Raw genomic sequence first — 25,026 nt, 5'->3', positions numbered from 1 at the left:
CCCCACCCCCTCTTCCCCCCTTGGTGTCCATACGTTTGTTCTCTACATCTGTGTCTCTATTTCTGCCTTGCAAACCGGTTCATCTGTACCATTTTTCTAGTCAATCCTTTCAAATTTATTGAGGATTGTTTTATGGCCCAGCATGTGGTCCATTGGTGAACATATTGTGTGTATTTGAAAAGAATGTTTATCCTGCAGTCGTGGTACAGAGTTTTATAAATTTCAGTTAAGGCAAGATGATTGATGGTATCGTTCACATAATCTATGTCTTTATTGATTTTTTATGTCCCTTAGTCTATTGCTGAAGATTTTTTTTTTCATCTCCAGCTATGATTGTGGAATTGTGTATTTCTTCTTTTAATTCTGTCAATTTTTGCTCCACATATTTTGAAGCTCTGTTATTAGGTCATAAGCTCTGTTATTACACATTTTTAATTATTATTTCTTCCTGGTGAATTGATCCTTTTATCATTATGAAATATCTATCTTTATCTCTAGTAATAGTCTTGGTCTTGAAGTATACTTTATCTGATATTATAGCCACTCCAGCCTTCACAAGCTTACTGTTTGCATGGTATATCTTTTTCCTTCCATTTTCTTTCATCTTTTAGAGTACATCTCTTATGTACAGCAGATATTTGGGTTTTGCTTTTCTTTATCCATTCAAACAGTCTCTGCCTGTTGAGACCATAAGTATTCATTCAGCAATGGGTGGTAAAGGAAAACATGCTTAAGCCTGGTCTCATTTGTATCCTTTCTACCTGATGATGAATGCTTTTGGACACTACAGGCTTTAGAGTGGATCAAATAGTTCGCAGGTTATATTGGGCAGTTCAGTTTGCAAGACCACTTGTCCTGGTTGTCCCATGGACAAGCATTCAGTTTCTGTCAGGAACCAGTAGTAAGATAAAGCTATTTCTCAGAGGAGATCAGTTACTTATCAGACAGGGCATGGCTTTCTTCACTTCTGCACTGCTGCTTCTGGGCTTGCTATAGACTCCCTCAGCAAGATGACCAAAACATGATTGGGATCTGGTGGGTCATGGAGACCAAGCGGCCTATCTACTTACATTGCAGCCTAGACCACCTGGACAATTTCCTTTGCTCTGGATTCCTCTCAAAGCTGACAGTCTTTCAGGTCACTCAGTAAATGAGTGGGTTGCAAGACACCCAAATATGATGTATGCTCCCTCAAAAATCCAAGAAAACCACCAAGTGCCCAAATTCAGCTACTCTAAGACACCATCAACTGAAAGGTGCACCTTTATTTATATTCCACTATGAAAAATTTTATAAAACACTATCAATTAAACCATAGTATACCATTGATTGTAAGATGAATTCCATTTCAGAGATGTTAGAATGTTGGAATCATGAATGTACTAAATGCCACTGAATTGTTCATTTTAAAATGATTAATTTTATGTTATGTGAATTTTACCTTAATAAATTATTTTCTTAAATGTGAATCAGTAAAATATGGTATTCTGTCTCTTTCATATGGTAGGAGGTTGTAAGGCAAAGCAACTTGTACTTAGGAAGGGACAATGTGATGCTCCCTAGAACACTGGCTCTCCAGAAGCATCACTCACATGTATTTTCATAGAGTTTACCTTATTTACCTTGATTTACCAGAAGGGATCAACAGAAGGCTGTCACAGAACTATGTCACTATTTCCTCCTGCTGACAAGGATTGTCAGAAGTCACCCATTAGCCTCGAGGAGCCACTTCTGCTGGCCAGGGAGGCTCAAGGGGGTAGGATTTTGGATGCTCTGAGTCATCTGACTGCTTTCTTTTCTGGTCAACGTTCTGACTTTCAAATACGAGACCTGGCAAGGCTATGAGTTTTTTGTTTTGTTTTAATATTTATGTATTTATTTGGCTGCCGGGTCTTAGCTATGGCACGCGGGATCTTCATTCCCACTTGCGGATTCTTCGTTGCAGCATGCAGAATCTTTAGTTGTGGCATGCAGGATCTAGTTCCCTGGCCAGGGATCGAACCCAGGCCCCCTGCATTGGGAGCACGGAATCTTAACCACTGGACCACCAGGGAAGTCCCAAGGCTGTGAATTTTACTGATATCGTACTACAGTAATTCTCAGTATAACACTTTGGATTTGATCTTCAGTTACTATCAGCCCCGCGACTGCAAAAGATAAATTATTTTTATCATAGACATAGAAAGCCAATGGTTTTGGGACTTGTCTTGAGCCAAACTTTTAGGGTATTAAGCTTCACATTCTTTTTCTTCATTCTGTCCAGAAAGAAACCCCTCTTTACAGTAGTTCACAGATCCCATCTGCCCTCCATACTGTTCTGTGGCAGAGACCACTTGGTTCCCCAACGTTTTGCCTTCAACGCATCTTTCATTCAGGTGATAATTGATTGCAGATGATAATCTATGGGCAGCAGGCCAAAGGCTACCTTTGATATTAGCTGGATTTTCACTGCCCAAAAATAAATACCAAATTCATGCCTGTTCTGATACCGATTTCTTTATCAGTTAAAGCTCATAGTTCTGAGTTATGTTTTCCAGTAAAAAAAAGAAAAAAGTAGCCAAAATTGTTCCAAAAAGAATTAGGAAACCAAATGGAACAACAACCATAGAAAAAATAAAAATATTGTCATTGAGCTACAATGTTAAAAAGTAACAGGCTGAGAGTTATAAATAGGTGGTTCTAGTCGAACTTCAAGGGACAGATTATTCATCATTTAAATAAGTTGACTTCAGAGCATATAAGAAGTTGAAATTTTTCTCAGCTCATGAAAGTAGCACAATATCAGAGCCTAATAAAGAGAGAAACACATTTGAAGGATACATAATTTTCACCTTATATAATCTATTTAAGAAAATAAGAAAAGGCCCAACATGCTGTTCACCAGTCAGGGTGTATGGCAAGGTGGAGCTGGAGGGTGGAGCAGGCAAGGTAAACCAGGGGTTGGAAAAACCACACTAGGCAAAGGACTTGCATCAAAACCAGGCAAAGGACTTGCATCAAAACTGAAATACATTCATGTGGGTGATTTAGCTCAAGGAGTCTGATCATTAGATATCACGGATTCTGGCAAGATGCCTTCTCCCAAGAGCATGCTGAAAGATACACAGATGATGGCACAAATCCTGAAGGACATGGAGATTACAGACTATGAGGCAAGAGTTATAAATCAGATGTTGGAGTTCGCCTTTCAATTTGTGACCACAGTTTTAGATAATGTGAAAATTTATTCAAGCCACGCTAAGAAAGCTACTGTTGATGCAGATAATGTGCGATTGGCAATCCAGTGTTGCACTAACCAATCTTTTACCTCTCCTCCCCAAGAGATTTTTTATTAGACATTGAAGGCAAAGAAATCAAACTCTTTTGCCATTGGTCAAGCCATATTCAGCCCCTAGATTGCCACTTGATAGATATTGCTTGACAGTCCAAACTATAAACTTAAATCTTTACAAAAAAAGGCATCTGCTCTGCAGGAAGAGTAACGGTTCCACAGTTAAGTGTTGGTTCAGTTAGTAGCAGACCAAGAATTCCCACTCCAGGCACACCAACCACAAAAATCATGTCCGTTTCAACTAAGGTAGGGACTCCAATGTCCCTCACAGAGCAAAGGTTTATAGTACAGATGCTCACTTCATAGTCCCAGCTGTAAAAGCATCAATTCCTGCAACAGCAGCAGTTCAGAATGTCGGATTAATCCATCATTAATAGGGTCCAAAAACATTCTTATTACCACTAACATGGTGCCATCACAAAATACTGCCCATGAATCATCAAACACATTAAAAGAAAATGTGAAGGTGATGACGATGATGATGGTGATGACGATGAACATCTGTAATCCAGCCTTAATACGTGTAACAGGTATATTTGATCTTGAATCCATTGTACTGAAATTAAATACGCACATGATGTTTTCAAGTTGTTTTAGAAAACTTCAGTAGTAGTTAATGAGTAAATACAGTCACCATACTTTTCAATTAAGATGTTGGATTTTCTTTAATAGGACTAGTAATTGTTTTTCAGCAGCCTTTCAGTGTAAAAAATAAATTGTCACTCATGAAAGAAAGAAAGAAGGACAGAAAGAAGAATGGTTCAGCATTAGATTATATATCAATTTAACCTATTATATTAATAAATAAAAACATTTTAAATGAATGCCTTAATAAATTCAATACCCATTAATGATATAAAAGAAAAAAAATGTCCTAGCATCTAGGAAAAGAACAGCCTTAATTTGATACATTGGTTTTTTTTGTTTTTTTAAAATTTATTTATTTATTTATGGCTGCATGGGGTCTTCGTTGTTGCGTGGGCTTTCTCTAGTTGTGGCAAGCAAGGGCTACTCTTCGTTGTGGTGTGCGGGCTTCTCATTGTGGTGGCTTCTCTTGTTGTGGAACACTAGGCGCACTGGCTCAGTAGTTGTGGCTCACGGGTTCTAGAGCGCAGGCTCAGTAGTTGTGGTGGCACACGGGCTTAGTTGCTCCGCAGCATGTGGGAATCTTCCTGGACCAGGGATTGAACCCATGTTCCCTGCATTGGCAGGTGGATTCTTAACCACTGCGCCACCAGGGAAGTCCCACATTGTTTGTTTTCAATAAAACAATGATAAAAACCTACGGCAAATGCCATACTTAATGGTGAAGCAATAGACACCTTCCAATCGAAGTCAGAAACAAGACAAGAATGACCTTTATCACCACTACTATTTAAAATGATATCACTTATTTTCTCTAATTCAAAATGAGAAGGAAAGCACTAAGAGGTATAAACGTTAGAAAAGAAGAGGCAAACTGTGATTATTTGCAAATGACACTATCGCTTACATATGAAAACCTAAGAAAATCAATTGATAAACTATTAGAATTAATAAGAGAATTCAGCAAGGTGACCACATACAAAAGCAACCTAAAAAAAATCAATAGCTTTCCTATATACCAGCAATAACCAATTAGAAAATGTAATAGAAAATAAGATTTCATTCACAATAGCAAGAAAAACTACTAACCACCTAAGAGTAAACCTAAAAATAGAATTTATCTCAGGCCCTTACAGATAGTTCAAAATTAGGAAATCCATCAACCTAATTAATCACATTGATAAAATCAAGTTGAAAACTGTACAATTATACAGCAGCTAAGAATATTCAAGAACAGTTTCTGGTAAAAAACACTAAGTAAAACAAGAGACAAAGGATATTTCTTAACTATGATAAAGAGTTGTTTATTTTCTTTTTCTGAGAAACAAAGAGCAAACATCATATTAAATGGCTAAACATTAAATGCACTGCCATTAAAGTCAGGAACAAGGCAGGGACCATTGCTATCACTCAAAATTGTTTTGTGTAAAAATGAAAGAGAGAATTAGAAAAAGGGAGTAATGACTTCATACAGCAGACCCCATTCCAGAGTCTGAGAATGCCCCCTTCTATAAACAAGAGGACATGCTTTGATTTTATATTACACAATAGAATGGAAATTGAAATCTTACACAAAGATAGAAACTGATCAAAAGAGGTTATTTTCTTCTTTCCCTATCAAAGCCATTGCCAAGTACTATACAGATATTACTCATACTGTTCCTGTCCTCTGCTTGAAGGAAAGATTTTTAAATTGTCCGAACAGTCCTGAGACCTGTCAAAATCTGAATGAGGGACTTCTCTGGTGGCACAGTGGTTAAGACTCTGTGCTCCTGAAGCAGGGGGCCTGGGTTTGATCCCTGGTCAGGGAACTAGATCTCACATGCCACAACTAAGAGTTCACATGCCACAACTAAGAGTTCGCATGCCACAACTAAGAGTTCACATGTCACAACTAAGAGCCCACATGCCACAACTAAGGAGCCAGCGAGCAACAACTAAGGAGCCCATGAGCTGCAACTAAGGAGCCTGTGAGCCGCACCTAAGACCTGGCGCAACCAAATAAATAAATAAATAAATAAATAAATTTAAAAACTGAAAGCCTTGATGGGTAGAGTATTCTTGGTTGTAGGTTTTTGCCTTTTGTCACTTTAAACATATCATGCCACTCCCTTCTGGCCTGCAGAGTTTCTGCTGAAAAATCAGCTGATAACCTTATGGGGAGTCCCTTGTATGTTATTTGTTGCTTTTCCCTTGTTGCTTTTAATATTTTCTCTTTATCTTTAATTTTGGTCAATTTGATTACTATGTATCTCAGCGTGTTCCTCCTTGGATTAATCTTGTATGGCACTCTCTGCGCTTCCTGGACTTGAGTGACTGTTTCCTTTCCCATGTTAAGGAAGTTTTCAGCTATCATCTCTTCAAATATTTTCTCAGGCACTTTCTCTCTCTCTTCTCCTTCTGGGACTGATATAATGCAAATGTTGGTGTGTTTGATGTTGTCCCAGAAGTATTAAACTGTCCTCATTTCTTTTTTTTTTTTTTTCCTTTTTAAATTTTTGGCCATAGTACATGGCATGTGGGATCTTAGTTCCCCGACCAGGGATTGAACCCTCACCCCCTGCATTGGAAGGAGGAGTCTTCACCACTGGACTGCTGGGGAAGTCCCTGTCCTCACTTCTTTTCTTTTCTTTTCTTTTTATAAATTTATTTATTTTATTTTTGGCTGTGTTGGGTCTTCGTTGCTGCACGTGGGTTTTCTCTAGTTGCGCCAAGCAGGGGCTACTCTTCATTGCGGTGCGCAGGCTTCTCATTGCGGTGGCTTCTCTTGTTGCAGAGCATGGGCTCTAGGTGCGTGGGCTTCAGTAGTTGTGGTGTGTGGGCTTCAGTAGTCGTGGCTCATGGGCTCTAGAGCACAGGCTCAGTAGTTGTGGCACACGGACTTATTTGCTCTGTGGCATGTGGGATCTTCCCAGACCAGGGCTTGAACTCATGTCCCCTGCATTGGCAGGCAGATTCTTAACCACTGCACCACCAGGGAAGCCCTGTCCTCATTTCTTTTCATTCTTTTTGTTTGTTTGTTTTTTGTTCTGTTCCATGGAAGTGATTTCCACCACTCTGTCTTCCAGCTCACTTATCTGTTCTTCTGCTTCATTTATTCTGTATTGATTCCTTCTAGTGTATTTTTCATTTCAGTTATTGTATTCTTCAACTCTGTTTGGTTGTTCTTTACATTTTCTAACTCTTTGTTAAAAACTTCTTGTAACTTCTCACTCTGTGCCTCTATTCTTTTCCCAAGTCCTTTGATTATTTTTACAATCACTACCCCTGAACTCTTTCTCAGGTAGATTTCCTGTCTCCATGTCACTTAGCTGTTCTGGGGTTTTATCTTGTTCCTTTGTCTGGAACATACTCCTCTGCCATCTCATTTTGTCTAAATTTCTATTTGTATTTTTATGTATGTGGAAGGTTAGTTATGTTTCTCAACCTTGGAGAAGTGGCCCTCCGTAGGGGATGTCCTATGTGTCTCTGCTTGTCACCCAAGGGCCAGGGACCAGCTGGCCCCAGGGTAGGTTCTGACCTGCATTTGCAGACTGAGTTGCACAGGCTGCAGGATCATAGTTTTCTTGCTTCTGGTGTCTGTCTTCTGGTGGGTGAGGCTGGTCTAGAGACTTGTGCAGGCTTCCTTGTGGGAGGGGCCAGTGTCTGCCCACTGGTGGGTGGAGCTGGGTCTTGGCCCTCTGGTTGGCAAGGCCATGCCAAGGGATGTGTCTAGAGGTGGCTGTGGGCTCAGGAAGTCTTTAGGCAGCCTGTCTGTTGATGGGTGGGGTTGTGTTCCCACCCTGTTGGTTGTTTGGTCTGAGGAACTGGAGCCTACAGGCTGTTGGGTAGGGCCAGGTCTTAGTGCTAATGACCCAAGCAAGATGTCTGCCTCCAACAAGAGTTCAAGTAGATGAACACTCCCTGATATTTCTGCCACCAGCTTTTATGACCCCAGAGAGAGCAATAGCCATCCTCTGCCTCCCCAGGACACACCCCAAGACCAGCAGGTAGGTCTGGCCCAGGTCAGAAGGCACTGCTTTTGCCCTGGGTCACGGTGTGTGTGACATCTTGTGTGCACCTCCAAAAGTGGAGTCTCTGTTTCCCCCAGTCCTGTGGAGCTCCTGTACTCAAGCCCCACTGGCCTTCAAAGCCAAACTCTCTGGGGGACTCCTCCTCCCAATGACAGACCCCCAGGCTGGGGAGCCTGATATGGGGCTCAGAACTCTCACTCCTGTGGGAGAACTTCTGCAATATAATTATTCTCCAGTTTGTGGGCTGCCCACCCAGGAGGTATGGGATTTGATTATATGGTGAGTACATCCCTCCTACCATCTTGTTGGGCTTCTTCTTTATGTCTTTGGATGTATAATGTCTTTTTTTTGGGTAGGTTCCAGTCTTTTTTATCAATGGTTGTTCTGCAGTTAGTTGTGATTTTGGTGTGCTTGTGAGAGGAGGTGAGCTCAGGGTCCTTCTACTCTGCCATCTTGTCTCCTCTCCAAATCAAGAGAAATATTTTTTAAAAGAGAGAGAGAGATAGAGAGACAGAGAAAGAGAGACAGAGAGACAGAGAAAGAGAGAGAGAGAGAGAGATGACCATATGGTGAAATATTTTATAATTGAAAAAAATTGTTTTTATCAATAATATAAATGAGGCTTACTCACATATTAAATGAAAAGATTTTCAAATTGTCAGACAAATCAAAGTCTAACCCCATGTTACCTATAAACACACCTAAAAGAAAGAGATTAGAAAGCTTAAAAATAAAAGAATGGGGGCTTCCCTGGTGGCGCAGTGGTTAAGAATCCGCCTGCCTATGCACGGGACACGGTTTCGAGCCCTGGTCTGGGAGGATCCCACATGCTGCAGAGCAATTAAGCCCGTGCGCCACAACCACTGAGCCTGCACTCTAGAGCCCATGAGCCACAACTACTGAAGCCCACGTGCCACAGCTACTGAGGCCCACGCGCCTAGAGCCTGTGCTCTTAACCAAGAGAAGCCACCGCAATGAGTAGCCCATGCACAGCAATGAGGAGTAGCCCCCGCTCATTGCAACTAGGAAAGCCCGTGTGCAGCATCAAAGACCCAACACAGCCAAAAATAAATAAATCAAATAAATAAATTTATTTTTTAAAAAGTCTAAAGAAAAATAAAAGAATGGATAAATACATACCAAGCAAGATGTAAAACACAAAAACAGCAAGGGTCATGCTGTTGGTATCTGTCAAGGTAGAATTCTGAACAAAAAGCTTTAAAAAGAAAAAGGAGGACTTTTTAAAATGTTAATGGTTTTAACAATGGAGCTATATACTCAATAACACAGCAGTCAGCTTCCACAAAGTAAAAACTACAGCAGATGCAGACAAAATAGAAACACATTAACAAGAGAAAAGTTTGATACATTACTTTCATTCCAAGACAAAGCAAGTGGATGAAATATGAATAAGGATTTAGGAAACCTAATCCAGTGCTACTGAAAATGTGGTTACAGACTGGTGCAAGTTCATGAACTGTGGTTACCAGATGCAGTGAGATAAGAAGCTTACTCCAGAATATAAATCGATGAACCACTTCCTTCATCTGGAAAGTCTTGCTACAAAAAAAAAAAATCAGCTGAACTATTTTGTGCTTAGTGATATAGTAGACTGGCTACTTTGAGTAGCACTGACCTAAAGAACATAATCGGTATGGTAACTCTTACAAATATATGTCAAACTCTGAATATCAATATTAGAGAATACACTTCCTTTTGAAGTGCACATGGAATGTTCCTAAAAATGGATATCTTAGGACACAAAGAAAACTGGCAATAAACATCAATCATTATTAGAGAAATGAAAATCAAAACAACTGTGAGATATCACCTCATACCTGTCATCAAACAGTCTACAAATAATAAATATCAGAGAGGATGTGGAGAAAAAAGAACACCTGTGTACTGTTAGTGGGAATGTAAATTGGTGCAGCCACTATGGAAAACAGTATGGTGGTTCCTCAAAAAACTAAAAATAGAGCTACCGTATGATTCAGCAATTCCACTCTTGGGTATATATCTGGAAAAAACAAAAACACTAATTCGAAAATATACATGCACCCCAATGTTCATAGCAGCACTATTTACAATAGCCAAGATAAGGAAGCAACCCAGTACCCATTAATAGACAAATGGATAAAGAAGATGTGGTACATATGTACAATGGACTATTACTCAGCCATAAAAAAGAATGAAATTCTGCCATTTGCAGCAACATGGATGGATCTAGAGAATATTATGCTTCATGGAATACGTCAGACAGAGAAAGATAAATACTGTATGATATGTGGAATCTAAAAAACAATAAAAAATGAATGTATATAGCAACAGAAACAGACTCATGGATATAGAAAACAAACTACCAGTTGTTACCACTGTGGGGAGGGGAAGGAGGAGGGGCAAGATAGGGGTATGAGATTAAGAGATACAAACTACTATGTATAAAACAGATAAGCAACAAGTATATATTATACAGTACAGGAAATTATAGCCATTACCTTGAAATAACTTTTAATGGAGTATAATCTATAAAAATACTGAATCACTATGCCATATACCTGAAACTAATATAATATTGTAAATCAACTATACTTCAATTAAAAAATAATAAAATAAATTAATGTAAAAAAATTTTAAATGCAAATAATAGAACTCTCTGATTACAATGTAAGAAATTAGAAATAATAATAAAGTTTCTGCCACTTGGAAAAAATTTTAATGCACATACTTTTAAATGATTCCTGCAATGAAGGAAAAATAAAAAATTCAGAACTCTTGAAAATACTACTGCTAATAGTAAAAATATTACATCTGAATAAATGATCTACAGCAACAAAAGTTATCAGAGGAAAATTCATACACTAAATACTGATATCAATGAATATGAAAGAAAAATAAATGAAACATTGATGTCACAAAGATAGAAAAAGATCAAAGAAAACCAAAGGAAAGCATAAGGAAGGAATTGATAAGAGTGAAAAATTAATGAATTAAAAAAATAGAGATAGAGTAAAAGCAATACAGAAATCAAAAGGCTTATTTGAAAACACTAACAATGTGCACAAACTATTAAATAACTTAATTTTTTAAATAAAGTATAAACATACAAACTAAATGCAAGCCAGACATGGCCATCAAAACAGAGCCTATGAATTTGTATAATTTTATGCAAATAAATATGAAAATCTTGATGAAATAGATAATTTTCTAGAAAATTATAATTTATCAAAATTGACCCTCATAGAGATATAAAATCTAAACAGACAGAATTCTGTAGAAATACAAATTTGCAAAACAGAAACCCAACAAAAATTGCATCAGGCCCAAATGGCTTTAAGAGGGATTTACACTAAATGGCTTTAACGGGGATTAAAGAAAGAAAAAACCTGAATGTTACTTAAACAATTCTAGAGCATAGGAGATGAAGAAACACTTCTAATTTCTTTTTGTGGAGCAAGTATAACAAGTAAATGAATAAAAACGGTAAAATATTAGTAAACATACCTCAATAGCACATTAAATAAATATATATAACCAAGTGGGGTTTATTTCAGGAATATGAAGATCATTTAACACTAGGATACCTGTTCACATAATGTATCAAATTTATACACCTAAGGAGAAAATGATCTGATAATCTCCATAGATGCTGAAAAGGCATTTGACAAAATTCAAAGCCCATTCATATTAAAGACTCAGTAAAAAGAAATTGAGGGATACTTCCCTTACAAAGCTTGACCCCAAATTCAGCATCTTAATTAATTAGTGGGCAAACACTAGAGGCTTTCCTACTGGTGATATAATTTAAAAAAAAAAATTTTTTTTTTCTCCCAGATTCCTGGCACAGACCTTCAAAAACCCTTGGAATTTCCTGAGTGATAAAAGTGTCTTGTTATTTATAACAAGCCCCTTGATACTTGAGTTTATAAACTCAACTCTTGAGTTGATATATTTAATACTTTATAAATTCAAGTTTATGCTAATAAGGAGTTTCATGGTGATGATTCATGGGGGGAGGGCTTTGGTAGCTTCAGGATGGGGCCTGGGGCCAGAGGAACCAAACCAGTGATTAGAGCATTAGGACTCTCAGCCCCACCCTCAACCTAGGGGAAGGGGATAGGGACTGGAGACTGAGTTCAGTCACCAAGCCAATGGTTTAAAAACCCTGGGCCAGGAGGCTAAGGGAGCTTCCCCAGCTGGTGAATGCCTTAATAGCCTTAGGGGATAGTATCTCTTCATCTGGCTGTTCATTAGTATCCTTTGTAATAAAATGGTAATTGTAAATATAGCACTTTCCTGAGTTCTGTGAGTGGTTCTAGTGAATTTTCCACCTGAAGATGTTGTGGGAAGCTCCAAATTTGTATCCAGCCAGGCAGAAGTGTGGGTGGCTTGGGGACACCTAGGACCTGATGTGGGGACAGCCTTGTGGGACTGAAAACCTTAACCTGTGGGATCTTCACTAACTGCAAGTAGTTGGTGTCAGAATTGAATTGAATTGCAGGACACACAGCTGGTATCAGACAATTAGTGTTGGAACTCATTGCAAAAATCAGAAAGAAGACAAAGATGTCCACTTTTTTAATACAAGAGAAAACAATTAGAGGCATAAGAATTGAAAAAGAAGACATAAAGTCACATCCATGTGCAAATAATATAGTTCTAGGTAACTTATAATAAATGGAAAACCTCCTATGAAGAGTAAATGTATTTTGTCAAGTAGCAGGATATAAAATTAACATACAGAAATAAAGAGCTTTGTAACTGAAACAGGAGGGAAGGGGGCAGGGCACAACCTTTGAAAGAATGACATAGCCCGAGGACATGACATAAACTGATTAGAACCAAATGGGTCCAAGATGGCAGACAAGTCGACTTCCACTAGACCTTGAGCCTCAGTATAACACATCATTGTAACACATCACTGTAACACATCAGCAAGCTAAATGACACACCCACAGGCGCCATGACAGTTCCAAGGCCGACCATAACGATCAAAAAGTGGGCGGTGGCCCAATTCCTGGAAATCCCTGCCCCTTCCTGAAATAGCTGGAATACTCCTCCCATCATTAGCCTATGAAATTACCCACCCCTATAAAAACTGACCACCCCATACATACCCTGGTCCCTTTCTCACCTTCTGAGATGGCCCACACTCTGTCTGTGGAGTGTTTCCCTCTAAATAAACCCACTTCTTACCTGTCACTTTGTCTCTCACTGAATTCTTTCTGCAATGAGACATCAAGAACCTGAGCTTCATTAAGTCCTGAAACAAGGTGTGTGATCTCAGTTGGAAGACCATGGGTTTTGGCTGCATTCGAGTCCCAGCTGCATGGGTTCAAGTCCCAATCAGGGTTTTGGCCAGGTTCGAGTCCTAGCACGTGGGTTCGAGTCCCTAGCTGAGGTGCATGGTATCATAACCACTTGGAAGAAATAAAGGAAGAGGAGAGCCCTGATTCCATTTACAATAGCAAAAGCAAAACAAAACAAAATACAGGCACAAATTTAGAATTGTGTAAAACTTACATGAGGAAAACTATAAAACATTCTTACAGGACAAAAAGTAGGTTTGAACAAATGGGAAAACATACCATGTTATTGATCAGAAGAATCAATATCAGAAAGATATCAATACTTGCCAAGTTAAAAGTTTGTAAACTTAATGTGATCCCAGTAAAAATATCCTCAGGTTATTTTTTTTTTTTTCTGGAGCCAGACAAGTTGATTATAAGGTTATTTTGGAAAATAAATACAAGACTAGCCAGAAATCTCCTAAAAAAGTAGAGAAATGGTGGACTAGCCCTACCTCACATTGAAACATTTATTAAAAACTCTCTTATTGAATGAAATAATGCCATTTGCAGCAACCTGGATGGATCTAGAGATTATCATACTAAGTGAAGTAAGTCAGAAAGAGAAAGACAAATACTGTATGATATCACTTACATGTGGAGTCTAAAATATGGCACAAATGAACTTATCTATGAAACAGAAACAGACTCACAGACATAGAAAACAAACTTAGGGTGACCAAAGGGGAAAGGAGGTGGGAGAGGGTTAAATTAGGAGTTTGGGATTAGCAGATACAAACTACTATATATAAAATAGGTAAACAACAAGGTCCCACTGTATAGCACAGGGAACTATATTCAATATCCTGTAATAAACCATGATAAACCATTCAGATATATCTGAATCACTTTACTGTACACCAGAAACTAACACAACATTGTAAATCAACTATACTTCAATTAAAAAAAACTCTCTTATTAAAACATTATGGTATTGGTGCATAAACAGACATGTGGCTAATAGAACAGGATATAAAATTCAAAGATAGACTCCAAAGTCATATGGAAATTTAGTGTTTGATAAACAAATGGTGTTGGAACAACTGATAGCCAAGTGGATAAAGATAAAATTGGATCCTGGGACTTCCCTGGTGGTGCAGTGGTTAAGACTCTGCACTCCCAATGCAGGGGGCATGGGTTTGATCCCTGGTCAGCGAACTTGGTCCCACATGCATACTACAACTATGAGTTTGCATGCCACAACTAAGGAGCCCACCTGCCGCAACTAAGGAGCCTGCCTGCCACAACTAAGACCTGGCACAACTGGAAAAAAAAAAAAGATAAAATTGGATCCATTCCTCACACCTTGCACTTGGATAAATTCCAAGTGGGTCACATATCTAATGTAAAAATATAAAGTCATACAAATACTAGAAGAAAACAAGTTTTTTACAACTTGGGAATGAAGAGGACTTTCCTAACTATGATACCATATCTGGATTTAATAAAGGAAAGATGGGTAAATTTATCTACCTAAAATTTTTAAAAATTTAAAAATTGCATGCCTGAAATACCATGAGCAATGTAAAAGTTAAATAAAAACCAAGACAAAATTGTAACTAATATCACAAAAGGTCAATATCCCTAATATACAAAATTTTTCTAAATATTGAAAAGAAATTCAAATCCTAGTCTAACAACCCAGTAGTATATGAGAAAGTTATAGAAAAATAAATGCAAATAGCTCTTAAGTATATGAAAAGATGCTTAACTTTGATATACTACTTGTATAGTAAGAAAAATGCATATTAAAACTAAAATGAGATACCATTACTTATTTATCAGATTTACAAAAATCTCAAACTTGACAACACACTGAGTTGGTGAGACTGTGGAGAGACAGGTACTTTAATGTATTGCTGATGGGGGTGAAAAATGGTACAACCGTGGAGGGGGATTTGACAAGAGCTAGCAAATCTATGTGTGCATTTATTCTTTGCCCAAGCAACATACCTTCTAGGTATACGTAGCTAAGATTAAATGGTAAAAACTTGAAGTGATGAGTACTCAAGGCTATTTATTGCAACACATTTTGTAATAATAAAAGACTGTAAACAGCCCACATGTCTATCTGTAAAGGATAGGTGAATAAACAATGGCACATACATGCACTGGAATATTAGTCAAATGTAAAAAGAAGAATACCTCTATATATTGCTAAAGAGTGATCTCCAGGATAAAAGTGAAAACAGCAACATGCAGAAGAGTATGTATAGTATTATACTTTCTGTGTAAGAATGGAAAAAAAGTATATATATGTATATGTATGTATATATATATATATTTCTATTTTCAAAATTTTAAAGTGCATAAACCAAAACCTAATAAATAAAAATGATTACCTATAAGGAAAAGGATAGGGATGTATCTCTCTCAATGTACCTTGTTTTATAGTTTTGATATAATAAAATATACACACAGTTAAAAAACAAACTTAACTACAAAAGATAAAAGCAATAATTCCTCACTACAACCATCACCCTCACAGTTGTCATGCTTTGTACCCAAGCTTTTGCCTTAGAGTCCTATGATTGTTGCAGTAATCTCTTACACTAAGAATGTGAGGGCAAAAACAAAGTGCCGTTAATAGGTATAAGGAAGACCATAAAACAAAGCGAAATTTCTATGCCATTTTTTTAAAATTAGGAAGCTCATATTTTAGCTTGGCAATGCACTTTATATGATATCAAGATGAATGCAAAATGAAGGAAAAAATACCTTGTGTTATATATATATTTTTAAAATGACCTTAATCTTAGCAGATTTTTGCCTTTGGTTCATATATTTCTGACCAAAAGGTACAATTCTGTTCTGAATGTGCACTCTTAATCTATTCAAGTTCATTTACTCAATTTATTAGTATTCTTAGACCAGTCTGAATATCTAATATGTGGCTCTTTGGCTAAGGCTTTTTCCTTCTGTTTAGAAACCTGATGTCTATTTCGGGAACTAGAAAAAACATAAATTGCTTCAATAGAAAAGACTGTATTTAACTTAAAAAGAGAGAGAGAGAGAGAGAAAGAGATGAGACCTACCAACCAAATGCAATATGTAGCTCTTGTTTAGATCCTGATTTAAATAAAGCAACTGTAAAAAGGCATTTTGAGACAATTGGGGAAAACTGAACATGGACTGATTATTAGATGATATTAAGGAATTAATAGTTAATTTTGTTGGGTGTGATAATGAAATTGTGGTTATGTTATGGTTATAAAATTAGTCTGTTTATGTTAGAGATTTTTAATGAAGAATTTACAAAGTGAAATGATATGTCTTGGATTGTTTTAAAATATTCCAGCAAAAGAAAAAAACAAAGTAGTGGTGGGTAGGCTAGAGTATAAGTAACAGGAATAGAATATTGATAATTGTTGAAGCTGGATGATAGGTGCTCGGAGGCTTCTTATACCATTCTTTCTACTTTATGTATGTTTGAAATTTTCCATAATAAAAAGGTATGAATTCTCTCACTCATATGTCTCCCCAGGTGAAGCCATTGAACTCAAAAGAGCAAGATCAACTGTTAGATCAAATAAAAGTTTTATAACATAAATTACTTTCTTTAAGTTGCTTTCTTTGGTCTTGAAAACCTTTTAACAGATAGAAGTTAAAATATTATGGAAGAATAAAAGACCATTGTCACAGTCTGTTAATCCCATATGCTTCCCATGAGAAGGATAAATAGTTATATGGCAGTTTTATGGGATCCAGGATCCAATATAGAAAATTTTCCCAAAGGGCTCTCTAACACTCCATCCTTCCTTTTCTTCTTCTTGTTTTTTTATTTTTTTAACCAGCGGGGGCAGATGGGGAAAAAATGGAGGCATGAAGTAATCTCCTATTTGACTAGTTAGAGCAAAGTAAACATGGGGGCTGGTGGCCTTTGATTTGAGATTGATGTGATAGAAACAAAAGTACATTAAGTCTAAAAGGACTATCATTTGAAATCACCAGATGAAGCTAACTTTACGCTAATAAATAGAGCACATTTAGAAAGCATGTTATCTTCAGCAAATGGCTCTTTTGGGAACTAGCACCTGGCTTGCTCCTGGACTCCAGGAAAGTATAAAAACACTAAGCCATGAAATACTTGGTGACTATACAACCCCAACGGATCCCAAACCATAAAATAGAGGGCACATCATCCATCAAGTGGAAGTGGTCTTATAAGACCAGGCCTAAGTCTGAATATACATGTAAGTTGCATGAGCTGACTGCTTACATTCATAGTATGTCTACTCTCATCACATGCCATCCATCCCTCAGCCAATGCCAATGACCTCACAAAGAGTTTCCTATGATCAATGAGCCAAGAGAAAAAACGTTTAGCTTTTTTACAGAATACTCAGCACAGGACACTGGCAGTGGCCAGAAGTATACTACTGTGTCCTGTATTACATTCGGAGTGTCCCTGATGGACTGCAGAGAAGGGAATCCTTCTAGTGGGTAGAACTTAAGTAGCACAGCTTGTTGTCTACTCTCCTTGTTAGGGAAGATGTTCTGAGGTAAGACCTCACAGGGCCACATAAAAAAGTGGCAAGTTGTTAACTGTATGGTCAGGGACTTGGAAGGAGCAAAATAAGAAAATTGATGACAAGGAAGATTGGAGAAGAGGTATGTAGATGGATTTAAGACCCTCTTAAAATGTGTCTAGACTATGAGAGTATTTATTCATCTTACTCTCATCTTGTGTCTAGACTGTGAGAGTATTTATTCATCTTCAGAATGGAGGAGACTCCCCATAACCTGGTAAACAAGATGACCTGTTCTGTGGGTGTCAGTCAGCCTCCCTCCCTAGTCACTCCCTACTTGCTCAATGGATTCATAAATTAAATGGGTTCAATGACATGGACTTCCCCTTACTTTGACATGTTTATTGCCATTACTGAGGCCCAATTTACCAGCAAGAGTCACTAACTCTTAACTCCCTGCACTTGGGGGCAGTCAAGCACCTGGAAGCAGATTGATTACATCACAACACAGTAGTGATTTGACCCCCATTGGAATAGACACTTATTCTGATCTGGATTTGTTTCCCCTGCTCACCACGTCTCTAGCAGCACTACTGCCCAAGGCTTGTTAAGTGCCTTATGCTGTTATGGTATCTCATACGTATGAATCATGTTCATTTAAATGCAAAAAAAAGACACCCGACACATTTTGAATATGGAATCCCATTAGCCTAGGTTTATCTTATTCCTATGCATGAAAGGAAAAGAGAAAACTTCCAATCATGCCCAATAAAGAGTACATCTGTGAAACTGCAGTATGTCTGGAGTCCTTGAAAATAGCTTTTTCTCAGTTGTTGGAAAGATGCTGTTCCCCTGCACAGATATTATGTTCTAGGTAGTGGACCCAGAGTACCATAACTGTAACATTTTTCACAAAAGTATAGTGGCTTTTTTAGGCCACACAGGACAGATGCTTGTTCTGTTTGCAGGCACCTACTGAAGGACAGAATAGCAATAGATCATCACTATGTCAAATGAGACTAAACAACCAGGAAACATAATAGTTTTTTTCTTTTTTCTTTTTCTGTCTGTGCCGCGTGGCTTGCGGGGTTTTAGTTCCCAGACCAGGGATCAAGCCCGGGCCCCCGGCTGTGGAAGGAAAGAGTCCCAACCACTGGACTGCCAGGGAAGTCCCAGGAAACATAATATTATTTAAACCCTTCTAAATCATTTAGAAAAATGGATAGGCCTTGGAATGTTTTCTCTGTAGATTGGAACAGAGAAAAAGGTAGAACGCAAGGCTGTGAGTGTGAAATATTTAGCAGACAGTGTTGTGGCTGGATTAGGGGCAACTGGAAACAAAGGCAGTATGCTTCATTAATGGAGCGGAGATCTTGAATTAAAAGATAGGTATTTTTACTAACTTTGTGGCCTCCCTACAGGTATCCAGGTGCAGAAAAACTCTTGTTTGAAAAATAGCTTGTTTTAAAAGTGATATAATTACAGAAAGGAGACCTGCTTCCAGATGCAGAAGATACTATACTAGTTTGCTTGGGCTGATGTAACAAAATACTACAGACTGAGTGGGTTATAAAACAGAAATTTATTTTCTCACGGTTCTAGAGGCTAGAAGTCCGAGATCAAGATGTTGGCAGTGTTAATTTCTTCTGAGACTGCTCTCCTTGGCCTATAGATGGCTGTCTTCTCCTTGTGTCTTCACAAGGTCTTCCCTCTGCATGTCTGTGTCCAAATTTCCTCTTCTTATAAAGATACCACTCATATTAGTAACTAATACCCAGATTAGGACCCACCCTAATCACCTCATTTTAACTTCCTTACCTCTTTGAAGATCCTATCTCCAAACACAGTCACATTCTGAAGTAACTGGAGATTAGGAATTCAATATATTAATTTAAAGGGGACACAATTCAGCTCATAGCAGGTACTTCTGTAACCGAAAGTGGGGTCCGGCTGCTCGCCGCTGAAAAGCCAATAAAGAGGCAAGGTTGGTGGAAAGGAAAATTTGCTTTATTTTGGATGCCAGCAACCGGTGGAGAGGGCAGACGACTGTCCAAAGGCCGACTCCCCCCACTGACAATCAGGGGGCAAGAGCTCTTATAGACTGAGGGAGGGAGCTACATGCAGCTCTGACAGTCATCTTGAAATTGGTCATCAAGACCAATGGTCTGATCAATTGGTCATCAGACCAATGGTCATCTTAAGTACAGTTAGTCTTCAGTTCCAGGGTCGGTTTGTTCCAATTTCCCTGAGGCCAGTTCTCGGAATTGTGGCAGCTTATGTCATGGCTACAGTCTGGTCTTCATGTAGTTAACTTCTTCCACCTGGTAGGGGTTTCAGTATCTATAAGACAGCTCACAGGATACGGCTCAGAAGATTATCTATAGCCCTTGAGGAGGAACTAAAGGTCCTTGACTTTGTTTAATGACTAGATTATTATTATTTGGTCTCCTTTGACTCTTTTCCTGTGTTTCTGCATTTTCTCACTTCTCTGATTAAACTTATTCTTTGGCTAAAGTTTTTCCACAGACAAAAACAGGCAGAGGACATGGGAGGCATAGACCATAGGGTCCTGTTCCATTTCACTTTGAGAATAGATTTATGTACAAGAAGTGATCACTGCAGGACCCTACCCAGATGCTCTCAGTTCCCCTTTATCTGCTCTGTGCACCCTTCCCCAAGCTTCTGCATGCTTTGCTGCTCAAAGCTTACACTTGCAGCAAAGCATGAATTGCCTTGGGCATTGGACCCTATAACTTGGCCTCACTATACAGAGGGCTGGAAGTGCCTGGGAGTCTTACAAGTCCACCTGACTCCCTGCTCCTTTCCTGGGAGGAGTGGGGTGTCCTCCAGAAACTCTCTCCATCAGGTCTACATCAGGTTGACAGGAAAGGAAGGATTTAATTAAAAAGGCAGAATGGCCCTAAGGTAACATTTGCAGGGAGAGAAGTAAAAGAAGTCACACTTTGATTAGAAATCCCCACAGCATTAAACATTTTTAAAGAGAGAGGAATATGCCACAACTTATCCTAACTGAACGTGGGGACAAGCCCTTGACTTGGGTGACACCCGAGTGTGTGGAAGATGCAAAGTTCCGTGTGACCTAGGGGCTCTGCCATGTGGAAATGCCCTTCTAATTCTTAGGCTCCCATAAGAGGAGTACAGATTCGGGGATGCAACTTGATTCTGAGCCCGCTGAGGAGGTGGGCCCAAGGAATTACTTCTGTTCGGAAGTCAGTATAGGTACTTATTTTTTCCAGAGATCTATTTGCCTGCAGAAATGAAAACTTTTCCACTCAGGATCTTTGTTAAAAGCTCTTCCTCCCCTTCCTTTGTAATTCCTCTGTCCCCTTCCAGCATTTCGGTTTTTTTCAATTTGTAAAGCTATGATTCTATTCTTTTGCTCTAAAAATTATGGGCAGCTTTCTGCTACTGTCAGAAGCACTATCAGAAGAGATTGACTTGAATCTATATTCAACCATTGGCAGTAAGCAGTAATAAAGGCTACTGCTAGCTCTGTCCCTCTGTATAAAACAAGCCCAAGATCTGGCGGGCAGGGTCACATGTTTGGCAGCATGGCCAACACAGTTAGCAAGGCAGGAGCTGAAGATCTGATTGGTGCAGCTGGCATCGTCTGTGGGGTTGAAGCCAAGGAGTAAAGCGGTGCAGTAGGCATGGTTGTCAGGACCAGGACCAAGGAATTTGCTGGTTCAGCCAGAGTAGCCAGAGGTCAGTGGGATCAGGGCTGAGCAGGCTACCAGTGTGGCCAGAAGATTTCTTACATATAGGCAAGTAAGTAAATACACTGAGAATATTGGGAACCAGGTTCCTCAGTATTGAGGGAGTTACAAATATGGAAAGAGGATAGTCTAGAATAATTCTGTAGGATTGTATTGGAATTGGAGGTATCAGTGAGAACTCATGATTTTTAGTAGATAGATACAAAAAGCAAATATAGATGTATTTGTGAGTGTGTATGTATATGTCCTAGCTCTGCCCATTGAGAAGGTCTAGTAGCAATGGTACCCCATGGCAACGAGGATACCTAGCATCCAAATCTAAATACTATTTTTCCATAAAAGGAAACAGGGCTTCTTACAGAAAAGGCTGATTCCAGGACTGGATAAAATAAGAGCCTAGGATATCTTATGGTGTCAGAAAATAAGGAGATGGTCAAAGAACTATGGGAATATGTCAAAAGGAACTTGAGAAAAGGATACAGGTACTACCACTGGACAAATTAGGGACAATTTGAGCATCAGAGTATATAATGGTAATATTGAATTTTAACTCATCAAATAAAATAGAGATCCATGAGCCCATACTCATATAAATAAATAAATGAGGGAGAATTGAAAGCTCTTTCTTATAGTAGAATGCCAACTAATAAATGTAGAAGGAAGGGTAGAAGTAGAAAATTATCATTTATCCATCATCATAACAATAATTGATTTATGCAAAAATCATTAATGAATGATAAAACTAATAGGGGAAAGTTTGATGGGAAAACAGGTATTTACATAATCTCAAATTGTGTCCTCACAAAATATTTATTAATTACTTATTAAATGTATAAGTACAAGATACTTGTCAGTTAAATTAATAAGGACAACATACCTGTTAATTACTTTTACAGTGGACAAATCTGGAAGACACCATCTTAACCAAGTGATTAAAAGTTTGCATCAACAATAATGGGACAAATCAACATCACGTGCCTCCTGATATGAGAAGAACAAAGCACCACTTCTCAGGTATTCCTGCCCAAAGTATATGATCTGAATCTAATCATTTAAAACATCATACAAACCCAAATCGAGGGACGTTCTACAAAGTAACTGGTCTTCACTCTTTAACAAATGCCAAGATGATGAAAAGCAAAAAAGACCAAAGAGCTGTTGCATATTGAAGGAGAATAAAGAGACGTAACAACTAAATGCATGATTCTGGATTGGATCTTGGACCTATAAAAGACATCAGGATAATAGGCAAAATGTGAGTGGAGCATATAGATTACACAGTCAAATTGCTCCAATGTTTATTTTCTGATCTGTTGGTTGGTTATAGTGTGGTTATGTAGGCTAGTACCCTTGCATTGAGGAAATCAACATTGAAGTATTAAGGGGTGCTGTGGATGTATTAATGAAGCATTGTGTGCAACTTACTTTTAAATGGTTCAGGAAAAAACAAATATCAATATATCTATATCTATACATACAGAGAGAGAGAGAATAACAGTAAGGATATCAACAACTGGGGAATCTGGATGGATATATGAGTCCTTTGTGCTATTCCTGCAACTTTTCTGTAAGTTTGAAATGATTTCAAAATAAAACTTTTTTTTTCAAAAAGTGATATTCAGTTTTGGGGTTCCAGAATCCTCCTAAAATCTCCAGTCTCCATCTCTCAACCAATTCATACTTTCGTCCAGGAAGAAAAGAAAAGATCTCATGCACTCAAGGAGTTGCAGGTTTCATTAAATTCTCAGGCAATCTAGAGAGTTTAAGAAGACCTTCTTCTAAGACAACAGGCCCCCTTTCCCCAGAGCCAAGCTCTGGTGAGTATCCCAGTCAAGGTATAGAGTTTTTAAGCCAGGAAGCCCCCCTGTGAGGATTTTATTATTGGAGAATATTTCTTCCTATTTTATTACATATGCTGCTTCCATTGTCCAACTGGGTTGAGAGATTAGCTTAAGCTTAGCACAGTATCTAATATCCACGGATAAAATGCCTTTTTTCTGTCACGTAAGTTTTTGTCCACTTCCTTATTTGGCTTCTGTAATAGATTGGATCAATGCTTCCAGTTCTTCACTCTCTTCCTGTACAAAAGTTATACGTGCATGAGGTCTGTCATGTATTTTGCAGTACCTCCCACTAAAGGAGGCAGAGCCATAACTGTCTTCCGCACTGATGTTGGGCTTGGCCACATGGTTTGCTTTGGCCAGTGACATGTGAGCAAAAGTAACTGAAGTTTTTAGCTGAGAATTTGAGAAACAGTGCATTTTTTTTTAATTGGGGTATAGTTGTTTTATAATGTTGTATTAGTTTCTACTGTACAGCGAAGTGGAGTTCCCTGTGCTATACAGCAGGTTCTCATTAGTTATCTATTTTATACGTATTAGTGTATATATGTCAATCCCAATCTCCCAGAGAAACAGTGCATGTTTTCCCACTCTCCACTCTTACACTCCTATGATCCAACATAAGAAGAGAATGTCCAGGTAGCCACTGCCTCTTCAAGGTGGGCCCCAGAAAGAAAACATGAGGAGCAGACCTGAGCAAAGGTCATGGCCTACAGACAAGCCCAGCCAATCCAAAGTGAAGCAGATGCCCCAGCTGACCTACAGATTTATAAACAAGAAAAAGAAATGTACAGGCATACCTCAGAGATATTTTGGGCTCGACTCCAGACCACCACAATAAAGCGAGTATCATAATAAAGCAAGTCACACAAATTTTTTTGGTTTCCAAGTGCATATAAAGGTTATATTTACACTATACTGGAGTCTATTAAGTGTGCAATAGCGTTATGTCTAAAAAAGCAATGTACTTTGTTTAATTAAAAAATATTTTATGGCTAAAATATGCTAACCATCACCTGAGCCATCCATGAGTAGTAATCTTTTTGTAACAGTAACATCAAAAATCACTGATCACAGATCATCATAACTAATATAATAATAATGAAAATGTTTGAAATATTGCAAGGGTTACCAAACTGTGACACAGAGACACAAAGTGAGCAAATACTGTTGGGAAAATGGGGCTGATAGGTTTGCTCAACACAGGGTTGCCACAAACCTTCAATTTGTAAAAAGCACAGTATCTGTGAAGTACAATAAAATGAAGCATGATGAAACAAAGGTAAGCCTGTATGCTGTTGTGAACCACTGAGATTTTGGGGGTTGTTTATAATGAGCTATTATTAAAATAATAGCTGACTAATATAAATCATTTGATTTTTTATAGATTTCCACATTTCTTCTAAAGAAAATGAAGAAAAGAGAGATTCAAACATTTGGAACAAGCTTCAAATAATCAGACCCAATTCACCCACAATTTTAAAAGATACACTCAGAATAGAAATATAATCATATATCCCATCCTGAACTTTTAAAAAACTGATATATTGTACATGTGATTCTCCTCCAGAATAGGTAGTTTCCTATTGATGAGGAAAAGCAATGTATTTCTTGCCAACAGCTTTCCCTCTAACATAGATCAAAGGTCCACGGTGGTTTGTCCGAAGTCTGGAAAAGCCCTCTGACATGGCAGCTTAATTTC

The 25,026-nt window shown here is 38.3% G+C and overlaps 1 pseudogene; it reads left to right on the top strand.

The window, feature by feature from the left end:
* The first annotated feature begins 3,065 nt into the window (after nucleotides 1-3,065).
* Nucleotides 3,066-3,838, top strand: LOC132350213 (transcription initiation factor TFIID subunit 9-like; annotated as a pseudogene).
* The last annotated feature ends 21,188 nt before the right edge of the window (nucleotides 3,839-25,026 follow it).

The sequence above is a fragment of the Balaenoptera ricei genome, chromosome 1 (genome assembly GCF_028023285.1).
Source record: "Balaenoptera ricei isolate mBalRic1 chromosome 1, mBalRic1.hap2, whole genome shotgun sequence".
Lineage (NCBI taxonomy): Eukaryota > Metazoa > Chordata > Mammalia > Artiodactyla > Balaenopteridae > Balaenoptera > Balaenoptera ricei.
The sequence above is the reverse complement of the archived record's forward strand: the minus strand, read 5'-3'. Positions and strand labels throughout refer to the sequence as shown.